This window comes from Equus quagga, chromosome 9, assembly GCF_021613505.1.
Source record: "Equus quagga isolate Etosha38 chromosome 9, UCLA_HA_Equagga_1.0, whole genome shotgun sequence".
In the NCBI taxonomy this organism is placed as follows: domain Eukaryota; kingdom Metazoa; phylum Chordata; class Mammalia; order Perissodactyla; family Equidae; genus Equus; species Equus quagga.
Genome location: NC_060275.1, coordinates 78,085,304 through 78,101,084, shown reverse-complemented (window position 1 = coordinate 78,101,084; position 15,781 = coordinate 78,085,304). Strand labels below are relative to the sequence as shown.

Here is a 15,781-nt window from a genome sequence, read left to right as displayed (position 1 = left end):
AGATCTATTTATCCTCATTTTAGAAATGAGGAAATGGAGTCACCAAGGGGGAAGTTGTGCACTAATCAGAGGACGGTGATATGTATCAAAAGGGAGTTTCACATCTGACTTACTAATGGTATCTGTGGAATGAAACAGGAATGTGCTTAATCATATCAAGTGATCTGATACTCAAAGCTTGTCTTCACCAAAGACCACTGGCCTAGCAGTTACAGTACCCTGCAAAACTGAAATCATAGCTAAAAGCTGTATGAATTTTCCACCTAAAAACAGTTATTTTCCACTGGTGGATGGATATCCAGGGTAAGTTCCAATAAGCTGAAAATTGAAAGTGAAGAGAAAGTAAGTTCGCAGACTCATGAAACTATCCACATTCCTGTGTAAACCTTTCTGTTTCCCTACCGTTATGGATGGAATGTTTGTGTCCTCCCAAAATTCACATATTGAAATCTTATTGCCAGTGTGATGATATTTGGAGGTGAGGCCTTTAGGAGGTGATTAGGTCATGAGATGGAGCCTTCATGAATGAGATTAGTGGCCTTATAAGGAGAGGGTAGAGAGCTGCCTCACTCTTTCTTCTCCATGTGAGGACACAAGGAGAGGTCAGTCATCTGCAACCTGGAAAAGGGCTCTCACCAGAACCCACCCATGCCGGCACTGTGATCTCAGACTTCCAGCCTCCAGCACTGCAAGATATAAATTTCTGTGTTGACAAGCCACCCAATTTATGGTATTTTATTCTAGCAGCCTGAGCTGACTAAGATACTCACCTACAATAATTCTTTAAGGATTTGATTTAATTTACTATTTAAATTACTTTTGATATTTATTATTTAAAAACTAGATTATGTGCAAATTTTCTTTTCCCTAACCCAAAGTTAAAATAAAATCACCTTGTAATAATAATTGCGCGGAATTTATATGGAAATGATGCTCATATTCTCAGTAGCTTAGGACACTTGGGATCTTTGGAGATTCTCACACTGCTACGTCATTCTTTATATACATGGACATGGCTTGGCCGCCTCAGAGGACAAGACTACAAGCAGCCCCAAGACAAAATTATCAGAAGGAAAAAGGGAAGTAGGAATTGGGATTTTAAGCAATTTAATCCAAAATAATTGCTCCATATTGTTCTTGCTTCAGAGTGTCACTTTTGGTCTCATCTAATTTTGGAGTATACAGCACTGGCTTTGTACAGGCATTCCTGGAATACTGTTGAGCACACTCTCAGCATGAACCAAACCCAACAGGTCATCCAAAACCCTCTTTTTATAGACGCTAATCCCTGATATAATCAAACACAAAATATAAAATGATGAAATGGAATGCCCAGTCAAATAATATGATGGGAACTTATGCATACATTTCATATCTCCTTGTATATTAAAAGGAGCCATCTTTTTGCCAATGTATAAATCCTGGTTGTCCTGGAAGGCCAGCACATTCACAGTAATCATCCTGGGGAAACAAGAGGAGAAGAAAAGAAAATTTTAGGATTAATTAGTTTTTGTGACACTGTGGAGCTTCCGACTCCTTTCGGACTGGGTAAGAATAGAGTACTCTTCAACCCCGCAGACTTGCAAGAAACTGCCTCCCTTTCCTTTTCTGCTTTCAGCTCACACCAAGCACTGGCACAGGGAGAGCTAACAGGAGGGAGAGCTAACAGGAGGGAGAGAGTTGGATCCCTGTCTCTCTCTCCCAGATATTCCGATATAGCCCTGACCATGACAGGAGGAGGTCAATGGGTGGAGTTTCTGTTAGGTAATAATTTCCAATTTCATTTTTAGAGAATTTTACATATATTATTTTAAGTTGTTGTCCTAAAGAAATAAATCATTATCATATTTTGAAGCATCTTTAATTAATAGACATGCTATTTTAAATTGCCGATAAACCGCTAGGCTTTAAACATTAAATATCAAGTCGTTAATAAATTTAATTGAAATAATCAAGATTAATGTAAATAAAGAAAGCATGCCTAGAAGAGCATTCTGGACCATTCTTCTCCCCCTCCCCAAATCACACTGGGTAAATATGGCATAGATGAATATGGCCACACACTAACGTGCTTATTCACTATGTCAACACGCAGTCTAATGTGATTTTAAGCTGACAGTCACCCAATTTGGATAACAAAATTCCTAGGTTCCACCTGAACTCCTCTAATATGTGTGCTAAGATGAATGATGCTTTCGTAAGTACAGTATAGACTCAAGAAAATAGAGTTTACAAAACATACAGAAAGATAATATTGTAAATTCTTCTATATAACAGACAGCTTCATGTCCAGACAATTGTTTTCCTCCTTAATATTGGTGGCTAATCATGAGAACAGTTTTCCTATTCACATTGTCTTCACGTTGCCTTACCACGATTAACGTTTGATGCATTTTTACAGGTATTTTAAGACATTTTCTCAAAACCAAATTGCAAATCATCCAAATGAGATACTACACCTGAAAAGTGATATTTCCTTTGTCCCAACCTTAGATTATATCTCCTCTCTCTCTGCTGCTTGCAAAGGAATTCCATTCATGGAAACACATGATGTTAAAATGTGGAGGCGGATTTTTAAACAAGTAATTGAGAACTCTTACCACCCTTAGGTGTTGTCTGCCTCAAGGTAGATCACTATTCTCTACTCTTCTTTGTTTCTTCTCTTTGGTCATAGTGGTTTTCCTTGAATTTAATTGGTAAAACCTGTGAAATTAAAATTTGTCCTTTAGGGTAAACATACAGAGAGAGATTTTTCTGTCTGTTTTAGTTCTGGGTCAATAGGACTGAATTACCCTGAGAAAATGGTTTCTTGGCTCAGGCTTGTTAAGGAATGAAGTGTTCCTTTGCCTGCATTTACTCCTGTGCCTGCATCTGCTTTGGGTTTCTCTCAGGAAGAAGTGACCAATCAATCTGAGGGTCAGGGGCCGAGGGTGCCATGACACACCGTCTAATGCTCTTTCTATGAATATCTATTGGCACCTTGTTTCGGCAAGAGCTTTGCTACCCAGCTCTCATTGTGTCTCTTTCCTCTCTTCTCTTGAGTGAGTCCATATTCTCCAAACACTCTGGCTTCTCCCATCAGTTTCAAAGGTATCATGATGCCTTACTTCTTTGACATTATTATTCCCTCTGTTGAAAACATTTTTTCTTTTGTAACATTTTATCAGATTTGCGATCACATACTTATACTTACTATGTGATTATTTAATGTTTGTTTCACTCATCAGACTAATCTCCACGTGGCAGGGCCTTCATCTGTATTGCTCATCTTTGTCACACTGCTTCCTTGCCTAGGCCAGGCATATGACAGGCTCTCAGTATTCTGCAAAGGAGTGAAAGCTTGTTCAGAATTCTTTATTAATCAACAATTATTTTCAGTATAACCCACTTTGCATTTATATATAACAGCTAATCAGATTATCATTCTTCCTACGTTGGTTATATTTCAGAATGAGGTCTCCCAAATGAAAATTTGGGGAGATTTCTCTAGGCTTATTGGTGAGTTCTGATTGCCAAACTTAACTCACCAACTGCATATATAATTGTCATGGGAAGCACACAGCCTAGGGAGACAGCGAGCAGTAGATAATGTGATTAGTTTTATGTTGATTCAATGGATTCTATTTCAGAAAGTAATGTTCTCCCTGTCTCAAAATCTGAAGGTTCCTTCATTTATTCAATGATTTATTCAATAAATATTTATTGGATGCCTTTATATGCCTAGCACTGTCTGAAGCCCTGAAGGTTAGGCAGTGAATCAGACATGGCCAAGAGTCTTCTATTGCACAACCACAAATCGTTCCCCAAGTTACACGCTCTTCTCTCACTCACAGGTGAGAGCATAGGTAATTCATTCATCTCATCATTAGCTCTGGACTTAGCAACAGAATAGAAGTAGAGGGACCATTGCTTATGAAAAAGTAAAGATCTTTTTTATTTTATTTAATTTTTTTGAGGAAGATTAGCCCTGAGCTAACATCTGTCACCAATCCTCCTCTTTTTGCTGAGGAAGACTGGCCCCGAGCTAACATCCGTGCCCATCTTCCTCTATTTTCTATGTGGGACGCCTACCACAGCAAGGCTTGCCAAGCGGTGCCATGTCCGCACCTGAGATCTGAACCTGCAAACCCCAGGCTGCCAAAGTAGAATGTGTGAACTTAACCACTGTGCCACCGGGCCAGTCCCAAAAGTAAAGATCCTTGAAAATTTCTTGAGATGTATGGAATGTGATAAATACAGATTTGACAAGAAAGTGAGTTTAGAAATAACAGACCAGCATAACTAAAGAAAAAAATTGAATTTCAAATATAATACCAAAAATATCCTAGAGCAGCAATTCTCACCTGGGGGTTTACTGTTTGGGATGTACATAATCACCTGAAATGCTCGGGGCTTTTTTTCTTTCTTTCTCCAAAAGCAACCCCACACGGTCACACACACACTCCAACTCTAGAGAAGATTGCCCTACACAGTGATGTATTTTTTGGGTGATAAGCCTTCTGCACTTATTAAACAAAAGATCAGAACTTTTATTCTCATGAATTATGAAGTTATTGATTCTTAATCACTTATCTATTTCACTTTATCATTTTTTTCAATTCTAGAATGCATGGTCATTATCCTGTGGGGAGGGATGAAAACATGTTTCATTCATGATACAATTAGTTAAAGAATGTATTTTATAAAGCTCTTTGTCAAATTCATAGAAGAGGATGCTCAAGAAGCAAATGTTTTTCACAGTGATGTGAACAGCGCAATTAATTCATTTCACTTTCTACTCAAGATGTAATCAATGAATCATTTACCTCTTTTTCACCAGGAATTTAACGTGCTTATTGTTTTTGACTCAATTTTTGGCTTCTTAATAGAGTCATCTGTTAACATAAATTTGAATGTTGCAAAGTGTTAGCTAAAATAAAAGGAGAGAATATTTAGATTTATTCAACTGATTTTACTTTCATTAAACTCCAGTAAGGGGAGTCTTGCTCATCATTTTTGTTGTTGTTGTTTTTACTGAACACATTGGTCCTCTAAGTTGCCAGTATTAATTAGATATACTAAAACAGGTGTTTGGTGTTAACCAAACAACAAATAACAAATAAAATTGTATGGTGGTTTTTAAATGTGCATATTAGGAGCCGGCCTGGTGGCACAGCTGTCAAGTTCGCATGTTCTGCTTCGGCGGCCCGGGGTTGCCAGTTTGGATCCCAGGTGCGGACATGGCACCACTTGGCAAGCCGTGCTGTGGTAGGCGTCCCACATAGAAAGTAGAGGAAGATGGGCACGGATGTTAGCTCAGGGCCAGTCTTCCTCAGCAAAAAGAGGAGGACTGGTGACAGATGTTAGCCCAGGGCTAATCTTCCTCAAAAAATAAATAAATAAATAAATAAAGTGTGCATATTAAGAATATAAAAAAAGACTCGAAGCTGAAATGAATCAATGGAACTGTAGCTCACTTTTTATAGGAGCCTTTATAATTGTCCTGTTTTACCAACTGGTCACTTGAGAAATGAAGATGACAATATTAAGTTTTAACCGAAAGAGTAGGTCTTATTCTCTGCAAAATACATTCTAACATGCATAAAAATCTCATTTCTTTAGTGATATTTGATGTGTTGATGTTTACAAGCCAGTTCAAACTATTATAATATTAGCATGCTTATCAAGACCCCCAATGCTGCCTTGCTCTCCCTCCCAGATATTCTGATATTCCTCTAGGAGAGTAGCATAATTCCCTTCATCTCGCCACCAATCCTCTGCCTGAGCCTTATTAAGAATGTAAAAATTCCATTTTTAAGATCACTATCTTCTTTTCTGTTTCCTTCAATTTGCCCTGGAGTGCACGGTCACTGTCTGCTAGACCTGGTCAGTTCTCTCCCGGATTACCTGTGCTCTCTGCCTGGAATGTCCCACAATGCCTTTTCAGGTAAGATTCTTCCGGGTAGCACAGCACCTGAGCCATTCTCATTGTGATTCTAAAAATTCATAAAACTTCACCAATCCTTAAATAGTAATAAGTTCTGCCTGGGCAAGAGTACCATTTAATTCAATAACTTCAACTGAAGGCTGTATGTTTTATTCTGTATAAATGTTGTGTATCAAAGCATATTTATTAAGACAATTACGTATCTTGTTTTTCTTTACTCTGTTTCCAAAGCTTTAAAAAATATCATTTAGTGATTAGGGACAACTATTGAAATTATTTAAGAAATATTTGAGATAAATATGTCAACACAGACACAGGCATAATTCATTTTTATGGAGTTAGCTAATTCATGGAGTCATCAAGCAAGGACTTTTCAAAAACTTTGTTTAATATGTTCAAGAAGAAAAGATGAATATAAGACAGTAAAGAACAGAGAATTTATCCAGAGAATTAGAAAGAAAGGAGAGAAGGAAGGAAGGAAGGAGAGAGGGAGAAGGGGAGGAGAGAAGAGAGAAACAATGGAAGGAAAAATAAGGAAGAAAGAATCAAATGGATGCTATAGAATGGGGGAAAAATAATATCTGGAACTGATAAATCAATGGATGTGTTTAACAGATCATTAGACATGAAAAACACAGAATTAGTGAACTGAAAGTTCAATAGAAAAATACACAGAATAAAAGAGAGAGAGAAAAGTAATGGAAAAAAACAAGGAGGAGTGTAAGATACTTGCAGAACTCGCTTACATGGCCAAACAGCCTATAACTAAAGTCCTACATTGAGAGAAAAGAGAGAATTTTCCTAAAACAGACTTTAAAAAATACACGTTATCTTCAAAGAAACAAAAATAAGACCGATAGCTGATGCCTCAACAGAAATGGTGGAAACAAGAGGACATCTGCAAGTGCTAAAACAAATGAACTGCCAACAGAGAACTTCATAACAAGCCAAATATCCTTTTAAAATGAAAATGAAAAAATCACCTTCAGACAAACAAAAACCAAGAGAATTTATTGCCAGTAGACAAAGAGGATAAGAAACACTTAGGGGAATTCTTCATGCGAGAGCAAAACGATCCCAAGATGGAACTATGGAAATGCCAGAACAAATGAAGACAGGGTAAATGTAAATGAATATTGAATTTTAAAAGGTAGCTGTGATGTCTTGTGGAATTTAAAATACGTGTTGAACTAAAATGGATGACAACAATAACACAAAAACAGAAGTGAGGTAAGTAGACTTAAATAGTTAAGTTCTAGCAGTCCAACATGACAGGACAGGAGCAAGCAGAAGAAATTCAAAAAGCAGATCTAATAGCTTAAAACCACTCCAATCTGGGACGTTTCAGAGAAGGGAAGGTGGTCCTACACATCTCACTAGCCCCTCAAGGCGTGCTTGTCTGCAGGTACTGGAGTCACACGTGTTCATAACAATAGCAGAACTTCTTTAAGAAAAGGTGAGAGTCTACTTTGCATCCTCTTTGTATCGAAATTTTTGGAAAGTTTTCACCCCAAAATAGTAATTAACAACAGTTTCAGTGCTTAAAGTAGTAAGTTCCAGTTATCTGGAATCTTTCTACACTTTTAAGAACACACTTTATTTTAAATCTAACCCTTGGAACAATAGGAATGGCTGAATTCAGAAGTTTGATAAGCCTAAGAGTTCAATGTGACTACTATAGATAAAACAGCAACATTTTACAATTTTTTAACATGTTTTTCTGTCTCAATGACATCAATATATTGAACAGTTCATGTTCAGTGTTTTTCTCTGAAAACCATCGACCTCTTCTCAGCCCATCATCATTAAACACAACCACAATTTGTGTGTTAGATGTAATGCCTTCTATTATGTTCTTTTCTCTCCTTTGCCCAGTTGAGTTATTCTAATATGATTACAGCCACTGGTCCTTTTCAGCCTGGCATAATTAGGTTCTTTCCCATCAAAGTCAAGTTGTGTTTTGTTTCCAAAGGACACAGGAAATCAGTGACTGAAGGCTGGACACGAGGCAGGGTGGAATCAACGTTGGCTCAGTTTTCCTGCTTCTTAAATATTAGTGTTTGCAGTCTTCATTAAGTGTCATTGGAAGATCCCTTAATACACACCAGCAATGAACAGAACCTGTGGATTCTATTCCTGAAATTGACTTTGGACAAGCCACAATCTCTGCCCTGTGGCTGCATTCCTTTTAAAGTAGAATTAGACAATGCAGTTCTCCTCCTGTCACTAGGGATGTGGTAAAGATAAATGAAGTAATCTATGCAGAATGTTCTGAAGTCCTTGAAAGATGCTGTATCAACTGGGGGTGATTTTCCGCTTGTTGTCATTGTCATCTCCCATGCCCTTCTCCAGTAGCGGTCATTATTGGGCTCTGATGGACTGTGCCGCAGCGAAGCTGAGGCAGTGAGATTTAAACAAGAAATCAAGAAACAACAGGATTTCATAGAACAACTCAGCATTAGAAATCAGAACGGGGGGGCTTCTTTCTGAGGAGGACATCAGCCAATTATGAGCAGGTCTTGGAAGGCAATATTAAAGCCATATTTAACATTCTCTTCCCCTTACTTTCCCCCACTGGGCATCCTCCCTCCCCTTTCACCTTTCAGGTCAGGAATCAGCAATGAGGAGCCCTGGGTAAATTCAGAGGCAGGGAGGTGTGAGGAATTCGAGGCTATACCCACATTTTGAGTGGGCACAACATTAGCCAACACTAGCCCACCCCTGGGGTGGAATCAGCAGCTTCCCATGCTTGGATGAGATGTGAAGAGGCATACAGCTTCTCTCAACCACACCCACAGAGCCCCAAAGTGTATTTTATAGTCAGTCTTCGAGAGACATAAAGCCATGTTTCCAGAAAAGCTATGAATATTTAAGCTCTTCAAATTAAATGACATATGTGGACACCTGATGTGGTTTTTAGTATGTAGATGGTGAACCTGAAGCCCTTCCCTTGCCTTCCTCCATTAGCAGTCACTATTGTGTCTAGTGGACTGATGCACTGGGACAAGGGGACAAGAACAGAGGGGTGGAATGAAGAGTCTGGGGAGTCAGGCACTGCAGAAGCAGTGAAGAAGACTCCCAGAGAAGTCCCTAAGCAGGGGCCCTAGGCCTTTATAGGAGCTGCCTGAGAACCTCTGGCGAGCCAGAGCTTCGGGACCTGAGAACACTAATGTGAGCAATCCTCAGATGGTGCCATCATGTACTTCTAGAGAAGGATCAGTGCCTTCCAGTAATCCAGTCCTTCCGTGCCTTTGAGGCCAGGGGAAGATGAAAAGAGAATTGATTAGTTAAAATGCCAAGATTTTAATGCAGTGAATTGATTAGGGTATACTTGTATATTTGGAGCTCTGGACAACAAAAATGTCTCAAAGTTTTGTGTCTCTAAGGAGAGCAGAAGTGGGAGACTTCATGATAAAGTCACAGAAACAGACTCTGATTCCACAACAAAATTGACAAACAATTTCTGATAAATCTCTGCCAAAGGTAGCACCTAGCATAGCTATTTAGATGCTAGAAATGTATCAGTGAGTTGGCACTGCTTACTCTGAACCTTGTGTTTCTTCCACTGCGAGTGTACATTGCAGAATATGCATGCGTGTGTCCTCTGGGGTGGAGATTCAGCCGTCAGAGAATGAGCACCGACTTTGAGTTTAACGTCCGTTCCTCTATTACGTGTGGTAGTATGGGTTATCACCACCCATTCATAGATGAGGAAAGTGAAGTTCAAAGAATTTAAATGCCATGCTTAACATCCCACATGAAAATGTGGCAGAGACAGACTAGGAACCAGGATCTCCTATCCCCAAGTTCATTTTCTCTACAGGAGCCATTTCCATCGACCTTTCTTTAAAAGATTCAATATATTGTCATGCTCAGCAGACAAAGACAGAAAAATAAAAAGCGCTATTAAAAACTCATGCATATCAGAATTTTGAATTTTGGCATTATAGGAGCCAGGGCATTTCCTTCAACCATGGAGAACAGAAAAAAGGAACAGAAGCAAAGAAGAGAGAAAAGGGACACCGTAGTATTGGGACACCTCCCCCATCTTATCTGCTTAGCAGATCATTAAGCAGATGCAACTGAAAATAGGAGTGCTTTTCAGTTTCAGTTCTTCTTGGAAACAACCTAACTTGCTTCACACGGGCCCTCATCCCCTTCTCCATTGTGTTGGCTGTGGTTTCCACTTGTCCCTCCAAAGGTGCTCTTAGCCCCCGTGAGCTACAGAGCACAAGAGAAGGGGGGGCACATGTGAAATGCTCCGTTTTTTTTTTTTTGTCAGTAAGAGAGGTCACTGAAATCAAATATAAGAGGAGACCCCAAAAGCTAGAATGATGATCCACGACTACTTCTCACTATTTTATAGTCATTTTTTATAGAACTGCAAGGAAAATGTAAAGCTTCTCTCCTTTTTAGATGCTCAAAAATGACCAGAATCATAGAGGGGAGGAAATTATGGGAAATATGGCTACAGCTTAGCTAAACACAATAAAACTGCTGTAATACTATTAAACAAAATATTCAAACCCCACCAATAAAAATGTATATCTTTCTCTCTATCTTCTAGAAGAGAGTTAAAATAGGTAGTAAATAATTTCTGCTCCAGTAAAATCATTTTTCCCACTTTTGTTTTTTTATCCATCTCCATGGAATATTAATAGTTTCGAATTGTAGAAGTCATGAACTCCAATCTACCTATTTTTTCATTGGGGAAGCTGGGTCCAGACAGTTTACATGAGCTACCCAAGGGCAGAGTATTAATGGATTATAGCTAAACTGAAAATCCTGGTCTCTTTTTTTACAGATTTCTCCTTTCCTCCCTTCCAATCCACTTTATCACTTCTGTCAAATTTGGGTTCATTTGTGTTTAAGGAAGGCTTTCCCAATTAGTCCTGATCCTTGATCACTGTCTTGTCCAATATTGCTTTGAACATTTAGGTGTTATGGTTATATTATAAATTCTAAAACCAGATGTTGAACAAATTCAATTCACTAAGTAGCTCTGCTTTTTAAAAGCATAAATGTTATTCGTTGCAAACATCAAATATTTTTTACTATAAGTACTTTGTAACAATAGTTCCATTTTATTTGGCAAGAGGGCATGCTAACAGAATTCTATACAGTAAGTGGGAAAATGAAAATTTGCTATTGGAAAATTTTTCCAGGTATAGAATATAGAAACTTAGTCATATTTTCCTATGATTTAGCGTGACTGATAACCCTGTTGATATTAGGATTTTGTTATATTTCACTGCCCTGTTAATCACACGTTAGGCTTATGTCTGCAGGTATTTCTGTTTGAATAAATAAGAGTTTGCAGCTTAACTGGAACATTATTTCCTGGTAGATTAATGGAATCCAAAGCATTAATCCTATGGACAAATTATGCAGAAATGATAGTCTCTATGTGTAGTATAAGAGTCAGTCAAAGTATCTGACAATTTAATAAACATAAACAGTTTTTCTATTTATTTGTTACAATAGAGAATGGCAGGATGGGTTAACAAAGCCGAATTGTCTTTTGCTATAGGTATAGTAGATGAGAATTGAGCCGAGGATGCTAAAGGGTGTTTAATGGTAATACACAAGAAATCTCATGGTGCTGCATGATGCATTCTATCTGTCAAGGAGCAGACTCTAAATGTAACTAGTGAGAAAGAGCATAGCAGTCCACGAAAGCCCAGTATTTATGCTACTGTGACATTCAAGTTCAAGAAAAGATAAAAATAACATTTTCAAGATAAGCAAGTAGGGAAGGATGCAGGATTTTGCAGAATATGTTGAAGTAAGCATAGTCTCCATAAAAAACTATTTACAAAAAGTACTTTGAGTGTGTGCTGCACTAAAGACTAAAAGCTACCTGAAAATAGTAATAGGGGCTTGAAATGAGCCAGATGCATTCCATCGTAGAATTATATCAGATCAGAAATCTCTGTGGCTCGCCCAAAGGAAGGTCAACAGAACTAGATAGGACACCAGACTCAGTTAGAGAGAATTACCAGATCCTTACTGAAAGTTTATCTTGTGATCTCTAATATTTAAATATAGAAATGTGCAAGTTACTGCACTAAAAACAATTCTCTGCCAGAAATCTAAAGCTTAGCACCAAGACAGGGATTTAAACATATGATAGGGTCTGCTCTCCTACCGCCTCTGTGCAGCGGGTTGCAAAATAATGATGTGCATGCTCCATCTATAATAAGACAGTAGAATGTTAATGTTTTTCTTAAACCAATAACCAGCCTCTCCAATCTTAAATCCTAAAGTTTCACCCTAAAAGGGGAGGCCATGTGCTATAGAGTGAACATTTACAACCCTCCCCAAATTCATAAATTAAATCCTAATGCCCAATGTGATGACTTTTGGAGGTGGGGCCTTTCGGAGGAGATTAGGTCATGAGAATGGAGCCCTCATGAATGGGATTAGTGCCCTTTTAAAAGAAACCCCAGGGAGCTTCTGTACCTTTTCTGTCATGTGAGATCACAGCGAGAAGACAGCTGTCTATGAACCAGGAGGCAGGCTCTCCCCAGACACCAAAGTTGCTGACACTTTGATCTAGGACTTCCTAGACTCCAGAACTGTGAGAAATAAATTTGTGTTGTTTATAAGCCACCCAGTCTATGGTACAGCAGCCTAAATGGACTAAGGCATCATACCTAGGATTTTTGGACCCCTGGAGTCCCATCAAAATCTACATTGGTTTCCCAAGGCTCTCTCAACAAAGTACCACAAAGTGGGTACCTTATAACAACAGAAATTTATTCTCTCACATTTCTGGGGGCTCAGTGTCCAAAATCAAGTGTTGGCAGGGCCATGCTCTCTCTGAAGGCCCTAGGGAAAGATCCTTCCTTGTCTCTTCTAGCTTCCGGTGGTTGCCAGCAATCCTTGACATGTTACCTTCTAGTAATCTTGATTTGGACTGGCTGACTGTACTAGATTAGCTCCTTCCAGTTCTGCAGTGAGGCCACCATGCACTTTTTTAATCCCAAACTTTGGTTTTACCTCTGCCCTGGGTTTTATCTTGAAGCTGGTAGATTTTGAGAATAAAACTCTAAGGCATAAGGCAGAACACACCAGGACTAGAATGAATTCATTCCAGTGGTAATTTACCCACCGCTGGTTAACAGAGATGTTTGCCCAATTAAATAATTTCTGTTGGCTGACGGAAAGGATTTCTAGCCACTCTACCTCGTACCCCATCTCTCTCTTCTCTGCTTTCTGGTATGTATTGTAATCCTAGAAACAGCACAGCTGGCCCTCCCTTCCAAGCTGGAGACTGAGAAATCTTTCAGCATGAGTCTTGATTTCCAGAAAGACTAACAGTTTACCATTCGGTTCTCAGGGCTGATGAAGAGTGGACCCTTCAGAAGCAGCATCCGTTAATTCCTCTCAGCTTCCAGCCTGAGATTCCAGGGCTGCGGAGAGAAGCACAGTCATTCAAGTATAATGAGTCTGTACTTGTGCCCCAGCAGGCTCTGTCCTGAGGCCACAGTCACAAATTCCTAGCTCTGGGAATTGACCTAGCAATCCCAAAGAAACTCTGCTTCCCATCCTGCCCACTTTATCTCCTGCTTCTTTCTACTCCCACCTGGAAAACTTTCTTCCTCCGGAATAATAGATAGCATTTACTTTGTGTCTACAACCTGCCAGCAATGTGCCTTGTGCTTTACATAGAGTTAAGTATTACCTTCACTTTATATGAGGAAACTGATAATCAGAGGAGTTAGGGATGTGTCCGACATTACACAGCGATGAGTAGCAAAACTGGGGTGTTTAACTCAATCCGGCTGACTCTCAAATTCCTATCCTTCTACCTCATCATTCTGCGTCATGATGACTTTCTCCCTTAAAAACTTTTTGGTCAGATATTTGTTTCAAACTTCACAGGTAATACATGCTCAAGCACAGAGGTTGACCACAATTAAATCCTAAACTTCCCCAGCCCCTCCCTTCCACTCCTCCTCTCCTTAGCTTCACCAACACAGGGATACGCAGAGCTTGTCACTAGTAACAATATAGGGTTTGTGCTTCTGAAGTTTCTCCATGCACATAGCTATGTAGACAAATACATATTTTCTTATGCATGAGTGTTGGGTTTTTTTCTGCTTAAAAAATGGATTGCGTTGTATATATTATCCTCAGTTTGATCTTTTCATTTAGTTAACATAGCTATCCCTCCAGGTAAATGCTTATAGAATTAATTTGTTCTTTTAATTCTTACATAATTTTCTGCAGAATGAATGAATTAGAAACTTTTGAATCATCCAACCTTTGACGAGAAACTGCATTTTTCCTAAGCTTTCTTGGTTGGTTGGTTTGCTGCTGACTATTATAAATGATTCTAAAATTAACATGTTTGTGCATGTATCCTGATGCTTTGATTTCTGTAAAATATTTTCCACAAAGCAAAAGTATACTAATACATTTATTTCCTAGAAACTTTCAGAGCTAACCTTCCAAAAATTTGGTAGCAATTCATTTCCCCATCGACAATGTGTCAGAGTATGCATTTCCTTATACCATTGTCAGCACTGGATATTATTAATTTTTAATTTTTTGCAAAGCTGAAGGTAAAAAATGGTCTCCATTCATTTTTGCAAAATGATTTTAAGTTTTAGCACAAGAGTGACCTCCACAGCAGATGCTTGTTTCACAGTCTGGAAAAAAATTGTATGTGTATATGTATGTGTTTATATGCTTTCCAAAAGACAAAAGAAATTGCAGTGTTGGAAGGTAAAGGAGACGAATGGATGTTTAAACCTAAGGAAAACATGGGTGACTGACGGACCTTTCATGTCTAGACACCATCTCTCAGTGGACAGCCAGAGGTCGGCATTGGGTCCTTGTCTCTGAAGCCAGGAAAATAATACCTGACACTTAACTACTAAAAGGAGAGTAGGAAGATCAATGAGCTCATAACTTTAGCAGATTTGGACATCCCTGGGAAAAGATGCTTTCAAAATGCAAGATGTTTTAGCTTCATTCCATAGATTACATAATACAATTTCAAAATATGCAGTACTTATTTTCTAAGGAACTCCAAAAATTTCACTTTGTGCATAAAAAGAATCTCATTAAAAAATTCATTGCACTTATTATGTAAGATGCATATCATAACTAGATGTTTTTCAGCTTTATCCTCATTGCAAGGGGCTACTGACATCCTCCATCTTATTCATTTCTAATTGCACTGATGTTCTTTAGGAGATATTGCATTCTAGAGTCCTTGAGAGAAAAAAAAAAAAGAAGATGAGGGATGGTTAAAAAGAGGTCAAAGATATTCAAATATGGGTTTCCTATGGGGATGTGCAACTGTCCAGTTTGGTGTAAAAATCCCCCTTAGGTAAGGCTAGTCAACCACGTTATTTTTAATTGCACTGGATATTGTGTATCTTTTGAAAAATTCCAAGCAGGCAAGCTGAAATGTTGGTAGTTTCAGGTAAAAGTCCCTGGAATTGGTTTCTATACAAGGAGTAGACATTTTTTCACTGGGAGCAATTATGAAATATGTCACTTCAAATATTCAGCCTGGGCTGGGATGCTCACAATAGGATTGGCCTGAGAGCAGATTACTTAGGTTAGTATCCACAATGCCTTCGAATTGGTTCAGTGAAAACGACCCTAAGCTGTGTTGTTTGGTTTCCTAGAGACCTGCTTAAATCATGCTAGCCATTTACCATCTAATGAGTATTTTAGGAAAAAAACAAACAAGTAATACTACAAGTGTAATGTGATTGCAGGTGATACCTCTCAAGCTCTGTTTTCCAATTTGTCTCATTATATTTATGAATATCCTGATATAGCAAAGAAAATGTATATTTACATCTGTAAGTGTGAGCATATTTTGCAGCCAGA

General features: G+C 38.6%; 1 long non-coding RNA gene across 1 annotated transcript; it reads right to left on the bottom strand.

Moving 5' to 3' along the window:
* Positions 1–1,395: 1,395 nt before the first annotated feature.
* Positions 1,396–3,280, bottom strand: LOC124244529 (uncharacterized). The gene is made up of 3 exons (XR_006890067.1): positions 3,194–3,280; positions 2,601–2,703; positions 1,396–1,461 (listed from the first exon to the last, which is right to left on the bottom strand). It is a non-coding gene; the product is annotated as an uncharacterized LOC124244529 (long non-coding RNA).
* Between the last annotated feature and the right edge of the window lie 12,501 nt (positions 3,281–15,781).